Source organism: Cynocephalus volans, chromosome 13 (assembly GCF_027409185.1).
Source record: "Cynocephalus volans isolate mCynVol1 chromosome 13, mCynVol1.pri, whole genome shotgun sequence".
Lineage (NCBI taxonomy): Eukaryota > Metazoa > Chordata > Mammalia > Dermoptera > Cynocephalidae > Cynocephalus > Cynocephalus volans.
The window spans coordinates 23600690-23610171 of record NC_084472.1 but is presented as its reverse complement, the minus strand read 5'-3'; positions in this window follow the sequence as shown (position 1 = coordinate 23610171).

Genomic DNA, 9482 nt, shown 5'->3' with positions numbered 1-9482 from the left:
ACTCTGACTCCACTCTTCTCCATTTCAGCACATGACCCCAGACTAGGAATTATTCTTGATTCCTTGCCCTTGACTCCCAAAATCCTATTGGTTCTATTTCCTAAATACCTCTCAAACCCCTCCCTTTTCTCCGTCTCCCTCCAGCACCCCACAGCTCCAGCCACCATCATCTCTCACTAAGAATACTCAACAAAGCCTCTTAAATGGTTTCCCTACACCTGTTATCACCTTCTTGCAGTTCACTCTCCATAATGGAGCCAGAGTATTCATTTTAGAAAACAAGATCTTGTCATGTCTCTTTCTTGTTAAATACCTTTCAATGGTTTCCCATACCGATTAAGATAAAAAAAGACATAGCCCACAATCCTTAACATGTCCCTTGAGGGTCTGCACGATCAGACTGCTTTGCACCTTTCCTGCCTTAGCCTGCTCTTCTCTCTACACTGCAGCATTATTGGCCTTAAAAAATTTCTCCAATGGCCCATTCTCATTCCTGCACTAAGACCTATATAGACGCTGTCCTATAATTTTTCTCTCTCTCCCACTTAGCCTTTACTTACCTAATGCCTCCTTTATGGTCAACACAAATTTCATTTCCTTACAGAGGTGCTTCTGGACTCTATAGTACAATTTCCTCTCATATGCTTCCACAGAACATTTCTCCTATGGAGAACTCAATGAAAGTGTTTGATGACTCTCTTCCCTACCAGCCTGCAATCTGTCTTGCTCAGTGCTGTGTAATCTAGCAACCAGCACATTTACAGGAAAGAAAAGTTGAATGAACAAATAAATGTTTTTAGTGAAACTACTGCAGCTTGTGTTAAAATTTCGAATCTATTTTTTTATTCTGGCAGAAGAACAGATATCATCAAACACCAGCTCAGTTCAAATTTGTATCTGATTATCAGAAAGCAAGGTGTGGAGGAGGAGTAGCACAACAGATAAGTGTGTTTTCATGGCGGGGCAGAAAATAAATACTAGAAATCTAAGACATGATGCTAGAAGGAGATCAGTAGACGGTGGACGCCTGAAGAAGTGCAGCAAAAGATGACAGTAAAGTGGGATAGAAAAGACGTAGAAATCAACTCCATAGCATTTTGGAAATAACTTAGGCTTTGGAGTAAGAAAGACCAGGATCAGAATCCCAGCTCTGCCATTTACAAGCCAGTTAATTAATCCGTCTGAGTCTCTGTCTCCTTACTGTAATTTGGGGATAATAATACTTACTGTATAGAAAGGGTGTGTGGATTATTGTTTGTTTGTTTGTTTGTTTTTTAATGGCAGGAAAATTCTTAGCTGAATAGATTCCTTCTAGCTCTAGGAGGACACATTTTCCTCTTATGTATATTTTACATTCAGTTTATCAAGGAGTAAAATTTGTGGCAAATAAATTGCCTGTAAATTGTGCGTTAGTCAAGGTCCCCTTACATCGGAATATATAAATCACACCATGTAGTTCAAGAGAGGTTTTTCATACAAAGAACTAGTTAAAATGGTATGAAGAGAGTTGAAAATATGAACAGGGAAGGCAAGACAGCCAAAAGATTTGCTGCTACCAGCCATCAGGCTGGAGACTCAGACAAAACCCGTGAAACTTCTAAAACATAGCTGCTGGGGCAGAAGAGTAGGGGCTGGACATGCAAGGAGAGGCTGCTAGGTGCAAAGAGCTACTGTGCACAGAAGAGGTTACTCAAAGCAGAGCTAAGGGGAGCAATTTCCTGACGTACCTTCTCCTCTCTCCTGCTCTCCTGAAATATCACCCACTGGCCAAACCTAACTGAAGGCCAGTGGGCAGGGGCTCTCGGGAAGAACAGTTTGCAGAGTCAGAGACTCAAAACAGAGAGGAGTAAAATGGGGATGGATTTCAGTGAAACAAGCAAACACCTGGCACAAATGACAAAAAAGGGCAATCAAAAGTGATTTAATAGAGCTCTGTTACCATAAAAGATTTCTGCAATGGCAAAAGTCCATCAGAACAACATAGAAAAGATTACAAGTAACAGAAATTTCACTCTTTGTGCTTTACAAAGTATTTTCAAAAGGTAATATGGGATAATATAAAGAAAACAGCCTTGGAAGGAGATAGCCTTGGAGTGTAAACAATTTAAACATTACAAAGATGTAAACAGAGAAAGCAAGTCTTTCCACTCTTCCACCCCAAAATGAATAATCATGGCTAGCAAATTGGTAAAAATCTTTTAGAAATTGTTGATGTCTATGCTGAGTAGATGTGTACATAGATATACACCTTTTAAAAAAACAGCATAATGCTAGATATATTGTTTTGAAACTTTTTTCCACTTCATAATATATCCTTGTCGTCTTTCCATATCACACATATAATTTTGTCTCACTTTTAATGACTGCAAAGTACCCTACTGTATATTCAGATCATAATTTATTTAACCAATTTCCTATTGAGAGTCGTTTGTAGTGTTTCTAATTTTTTTCTAATGCAAATAAGGTTGGAAGGAATATATTTGTATAAATACCTACAGGGTAAAGTTCTAAAAGTGGAATTGTTGGGTCAGAAGTTAAGATGTCATCAGTTTTAATACATATTTCTAAAAGGCATTCCAATTTGTTTCAATTTACATTCTCATCAAGAGTGGAGAACTTTTTTTCATACATGTCCAACAACATAGCAGATTTATTATTTTTTTATAATCATTTTTAACCATCTGAAACCCACATGAAAAAAAAACCATTTTGCCATTGTTATATTTGCACACATTTATTGATTAGGTTTAACATCTGAGAGTACTTTAGTAGTTTTTATGTTTTTCTATTAGGTGATTTTTCAGTCTGCTTACTGGTTTGTAAAGTACAATAAACTCTGTCCCAAGTTGTCAGGTGTTGCAATTTTTTTCTTATTGGTCTTTATTCTTCGGAATTTTTATGTTGTTTGCCACATGGAAATTTGCTGCTTACGAATTGTAGAGCTTTGTGCAGGTAAATTAAATTAAATTTGCCTCTAATTAATTTATTCATCTGAAAATGAGAAATAACAATATGCTCCTCACATGTTTGTTTTGAGGATCTCTGAGATTACATGTATAATTTTTTTGCCTAGAACATAAATGGCCATTTTTATTGTTAAACATTCTTTCATGTCACATCATCTCATTTGAAATATATGACCACTTTCTGAAGTGGGTATGGCAGATCTTAATATCCTTATTTTACAGATTAAAAACCTGAGATGGTTTTCTTGAATATCTTACATCCAGACAACTATAAAGATTTAGAGATTCAATTCTTGGTCTACAATATACAAAAACAAACACATTTTACCACTCTGCTTCCTAGGAGTTGAATATTGTGACCACTATCTTTTTGAATCTTTCATTTCATCAAAAGAAAAGGCTCCAACAGGACTATCTTAATAGGTGTTTGAGATGGAAGCAAAGGAGACTTTGTGGGGGCTGCTTCAAATGTGTTTCAACATGTTAACTAAGGGACAAAGACATATAATCACTGTGGCTATGAGTGTGGTGAAAGGGGAAGAGATGATTATGAGCTTTTTTAAAATGTGTTTTATAGTATCGTCTTCCTTTCAGCTCCTGGAAACTGCCTAAAACAGCAGCCCAGTCTTCACACATACAAAAAGATAATTATTTGTTGTGCACAAATCTCTTCAACCAAACTTTATTGATAAATACAACTCTATGAAACAAGATAATGGAATAAAAAGAATAAAAGATCATTTCTAAAAATATCATGTTGGCATATGCAACAGCGTTTTCATAGCTTTCAATGTGCTATTCTGGGAAAGTTACCTGTGACATGAATGAAGATTTAACAATGAAAGTTGATGGTGTAGAAAAAAGGATGTATAAATAAAAATGGAAATGCCCAGCATATAGGCCATTATCAGTAAGCCAGATGAAAGTTTAAGCATTTCTAATATCCTGGCGACTTCAGTTGCTCTAATAAAATGGAAACGCTTCTAGACACACATGCTTAGAGAGATTATTTTAAGGCTTATATAGATGCAAAGCATTTTAGTTTTAGAGGCAAGAATGGGAGCATAAATTAGAAGACACTAATAGCACATTCATCCCTTCTGAAACCTCACACAGACACTAAAGATTTTTCACAATAATATTAGAAGGTCAGCCCTGTGGCTCTGCACTACAGAGAGACACAACTGCCTGAGTATTTGGAAAAGGGGGCAATGTATGGCACAAACCATTGAAAGGAGGAGCCACTACTAGCAGCTGCTATTAGCTGCTACTAGCTGTCCTCAGAATATCTTTGGATATACGAGGGCGCATCTCCATTATGGTCCGTTGCACTAACTCTTCCAGAGAAGCACTATGCTGGAAAACCATCCCGCATGGTAGATTTTACAACTGCAGCTAGAGATTATAAAAATTCATAACATTATTGGAAGTAAATTTTAAACAATAAAAGACATGTGGTCCTTCAGTCAAGGAATGTGTTAATGTATTTTAGAAATACATTCCTCTTCTAAACATCAGCCTGACTTTGCCAAGAGGCGGGAATATCTGTAAGACAGGATGAGGTGATGTGTCGGTTCTGACCTGGCCTAGGGAGATTTTGAACTGGTTTTATTTGGTCTACACAAGTACAATTGCCAGAAGCTTTCCCTTCTAAGCCATTACTGCCCCCTAGGTGTCCAGAGACCTTCTGTCCTGGGCTGCTGAAAGGAAAGTCGTTCACATTAGATTGAGGGCAAAGTCTCAGGCCATAGTTAGAAATCAGTCTTATTGGATGTCGAGCTGCTAAAGTCTGGTGGAAGTCTTCCTTTGATGCTAATAGAAACTACATTTAACTCACCAGCTTGGTAGAAGCAGTGCACCAGCCTCCTTTGAATGGAAATGTGATGGTTTCTGGGTGATTTCTTGGCTTCCACTTGGATTTCAGGCACTGTTGACAGACTGATTGCGCAGGGGGAGATAGGACAGTTCCTAGATGCTGATACTCTTCCCATCAGAGTGATCACTCAAGTCTGGCTCTTCAGTCCTGCACCCCTGCTCACACAAGGTCTTTTGTCTTTTCTTCCTCTTCTAGACTCTTCATTTATATTACAGTCAGGATAGCCAGGATCTTCAGCTATTCTTCAAGATCTGCTCTTTATGTTCTGACCTAAGTACTGGATTTAAAAGGGAAGATTTTTATTGTTTGATTTTTTTATTTCTCTTCTGTTTTTTTCCCCTAGTAATACATGGAATTTTTGTAATCAAATGGGACCTGGAAGGTCGCAGGGAAATATACAAGGACTAGAAACCCAATAGCTAACATATAAAAATATTATTCTGCCCCATAACCATTTTAAGAATTTGACACTGTTTTTGTGATTAAAACTTAGAACTGCAGACTACATACCCTACCAATTTAGCTTTGAGCTGTTTCACAGATTCCGCTTCAAAAGCAGCACGTACTAACATAACAGTAATGCTTCAAACCTATAAACATCTCATGTGACGATTATGTCAGAGAGAGTTGCATGGAACTGGTTCTGTCTCATGGTCATGTTACAATAAAACAGTAAGAGAAGAGAGAGTCCTGTAGTCTGGATGCATCGTGCTTTGAAAATGAAAAAGGAAGGTTGCCTGTAATAGGCATTTCCACCAGAGAGCAGTCACAATGCCCAGTTGGTTCTCATGCCTTTGATAGTTCTTGACTGTATCTAACTCTCCTGCTGAGTTCCTGTCTTAGGCTCACAGATTAATACTAACTCAGGCCACAATGAGGCAGATTTCTTTTATTGAGAGGGAGCTATTTTGATCTGTGCACTTTATCATTCAAAGGTGTCCTAAAAGACTGTCTTGCAGCATTTCCCAAATCATGTTGCATAGAATTCTGCTATCTAGTGAGATGTAAAAGGCATTGCATAGAAAAAAGGGATCCGTAGTCAAACTACTCAGGGGTATTCTGCAAATTTTACCTCTTATCATAAAGATTCTGAATTCAATTAACATATAAAAGGTTCAGAGAAAACCTACATAAAAGAAACCTGTCTAACTTTGATAAATCCCAGTATTTCCCAAATTTTGCCAACACAATCTTGGTTTTATTGATCTAGTATCAATGAATATCACATGAACCATATTCTGAAAAAGGCTGCTATATACACATGACATAATTTATTCAGATATTTGATTCCACAATTCCCTCCAAGAAAGATAGAATCAATTTCCATTTAAGACAAAAATCATAAAATATTTAGAAGCATGAAAATAATTTTTTAAGTGTGGAAACTTTCCTATATACTAAATTCAGTACTTCAAGTGGTCCTTGGACAACCCGGACTGCTAAAGTTTGAAGGCTATGGTGCCATTAAAATTTATATGTATGGACATCACTTTCATTATATAAGCCATTGACCCTCTTTAAGGTGAGGGGCCCAGATAAGAGACAGATTCAGGTAAGTCAGGAGCAGATGAATGGCAAAGAATTGGGTTGCACGGCCCCCTCTGCTCAAAACAAGATTGTGAGAATGGTGAAGACAGAAGCCCAAGGGCAAGCCAAACTGTTGGACAAATCAAGCAAGCAGTGAGGAGCCAGCATGGCTCAGCCACCGGAAAGCAAGCTAAAGCGATAGATGAAATCTGGGATCCTGGAAAATAACAAACAGTAGAAGATTATGTAAAGTGGGGGAAAGGGGCTGACATAGAGAAGCAAGCGTGCAGGGACACAGGCAGACTGGAGAGCAGGCATGTGCACTATTAGAAAGGTATCATCCAAATATTGCCCTGAGTTTGGAGGAAGAAGGATCTGATTTTTTTAATGGTTGAATTATTGTGAGGCAGCCTCCCACAAGAAATGCACTTACACGCTACTTGTGCAGAAAAGGGCAGTTTATTCACTCCAGCTGGCCAGTGTCCATCTCCCAAGGGGCAACCAAGGAAGAGCAGCATCGAGCTTTGGTCTTGTAGGGAAGTTAAAGGAAAAACTACATCCCGTTGGCACACGGGTTTGTCCAGGTGCACAAAGCAAGCTGGGGAGCTAGGTCACAAAGGCCAAGAATGAGCCATTCAAGCAAACAAGCATACAAGTTTTCACTGTGTATGGCTCCTGTTTCCATGCAATTGTTTTTTGTTTCTATAAGAAGGTCAACAGTTTCTCATGCGGGGGCGGGGGGTAGTCTGCACGTCAGACAGGGGGCAAAATGGAGTTCCTTAGGTTAAGCAAGCAACTCTACAGAAGCAGATAGTGTATGTTATGAGGGTGTAGGGAGCTCTATTTTAGAATCATCACTTAAATCATCATTTATAATCATAATTCCAATTTTACCTTTTTCACTTATAAAATTATAATGGGTTATGTGATAGAAATACCCATATCAATGAACTGGCCAAACATGCTCATCATATATGTGTCCTTTATGAGAGATGACAAATGCCAAGTGTTAACAAGTGCAAATGCCAATAATAGCAAAGAGCCAAAATTCTAGTTGACATTATTGTAGACAAAAGTTGTATATAAAATATTAAGAATTTATCATATATTTATAAATGCAGTACAACTAATTTCAGTGACTTGAATGATGATTTATTGGTTTTTTAAAATTCTATTTTCATTTTAGTAAAGTTATTTTTAATTTAGTAAAGGCTTTGATTCTGACCTACAGATCATCATTAATATGAATCAAGAAAGTGTGATATTTTCCACGTGACTCTTTCTGGGGGACTTGAAAGCTGTATTAGCCTGAGGAGATATATTAAGTAGTATTTGGCAGGGATTGATCCTAGGGTCTCTCCTATCAATAACTTCATTGATTACCTAATCAAAAAGTTTATAATATGTTCACCATCTTATAGAAGAGCTTATGTTAAGTAAATTATTAGAATTTCAGAATTAGGAAAGAAAGCCCAATACAATTTTCATTAAAGGAATATGGCACATCTGCCAAACCACAATGAAAGTCAACAGAAACAAACGCAGGCTGATTTAAGAAAAAAAATGAATATGAGGAAGGAATATAGCGTATGGAAGCAGTAGTGACTAATCATAATTGCAGAAAAATGATCCATGTCAACATGATACCAGATGTATTAATGTGATTAACTTATAAAAATAATCTCAGTGTCTCTAGCAAGAGGACTCTGAGCATTTTTTGGGAGCAGACTTTGAAGAGTGTGATCAAATGTATGTGACAGCCAGGAAGGGGTGGGGACAGACCAAGCTGAGAGCCGCGTGTGTATTGATCAGCCTACAGTATGTTCTCAGCCCGTGTCTGTTAACCTTGTATCTGTCAGGGTTTGGTCTGGAAGACAGAGGCCACCCAATGCATCCCAGGCATAAAGGATCTTAATACAGGAAATGTAGGCTTTAAAATTGTTGGAAAGGCCATGCCTGGTGAGCTCAGCCTGAGGTACCAAAGAGTGAGGTTCTCAGGACTGGCTGGGGAGATGCAGCCAACCTCTCTTCCAACCACTTTGCCTGCAGCTGCCTTCAGAGACTAATTGTCACCCCTTCTCTTCCACCTTCCCAATCTGACCAGGGTACTTCTCACTGTTAAACTCTGACCCAGAGCCATGTAAGGAAAGGGATTCTGGGGAAGATAATTCTAGCTCCAGAAAAAGGTGGTGATTATGCAGAGTTTGCCATAACCCAGCACAATTACATAAATGAAGATCATATGAATAAAGGATAAAATAATTTGCATGTTTAGCCCCAAAAAGACAGACATGACAGATTTTCACAACATTTTGTGCCTCTTGTGAAACCAGGTTAAAATTCTCAGCTGATTCTGTTTGTAGATGACTCCATCAATCATTGCCACAACAATAGCAAACACCTCCCACATTTCAGTGACTGCAGTAGCAGGCATAGCGTCTTGCTGGCATGTCTGCAGGTGGGCTGGGGCCACTCTGCTGAACCCAGCTGGGCTTGGGTCCAGGTCAGGGTTTAGATTCAAGTCTGTCCACATGTGTCTCATTTTTAAGAGCTACTGGTGGTAAGCAGATTAATGGTCCCCCCAAAATATCCACATCCTGCTCCCCAGTACCTGTGAATGTTAGGTTACGTGGCAGAGGGGAATTAAGGTTGCAGATGAAATTAAGTTTAACCCTGAAATTATTTAAATTATCCTAGATTATCTGGGTGGGCCCATTTTAATCAGTAGAAAATGGAGACAAGAAAAATAAAGAACCAGCGGGAGAACCAGAGAAAAGGCAACGTGAGAAGAACTTGGCCTCATGTTGCAGGCTTTGAAGATAGAAAAGCAGGCCACAAGCCAAGGAGTGTAGGCACCCTCTGGAAACAGGAAACAGCAAAGGAACCGAGTCTCCCTAGAGCCTCCAGAAGGAACACAGTCCTGCGGGCATATTGATTTTAACTTAGCATAACTCATTTTGCGATTCTGACCTGCAGAATGCTAAAGAGTAAATTGGTGTTGCTGTATAAGCCACTAAGTTTGTGATGGTTTGTTTTGGCAACTATAGTGTAATAGGAACCTAATACACTACCCGGGGCTCATTAGCCTCCCGCTGATGGCAGAAGTGCAAGAG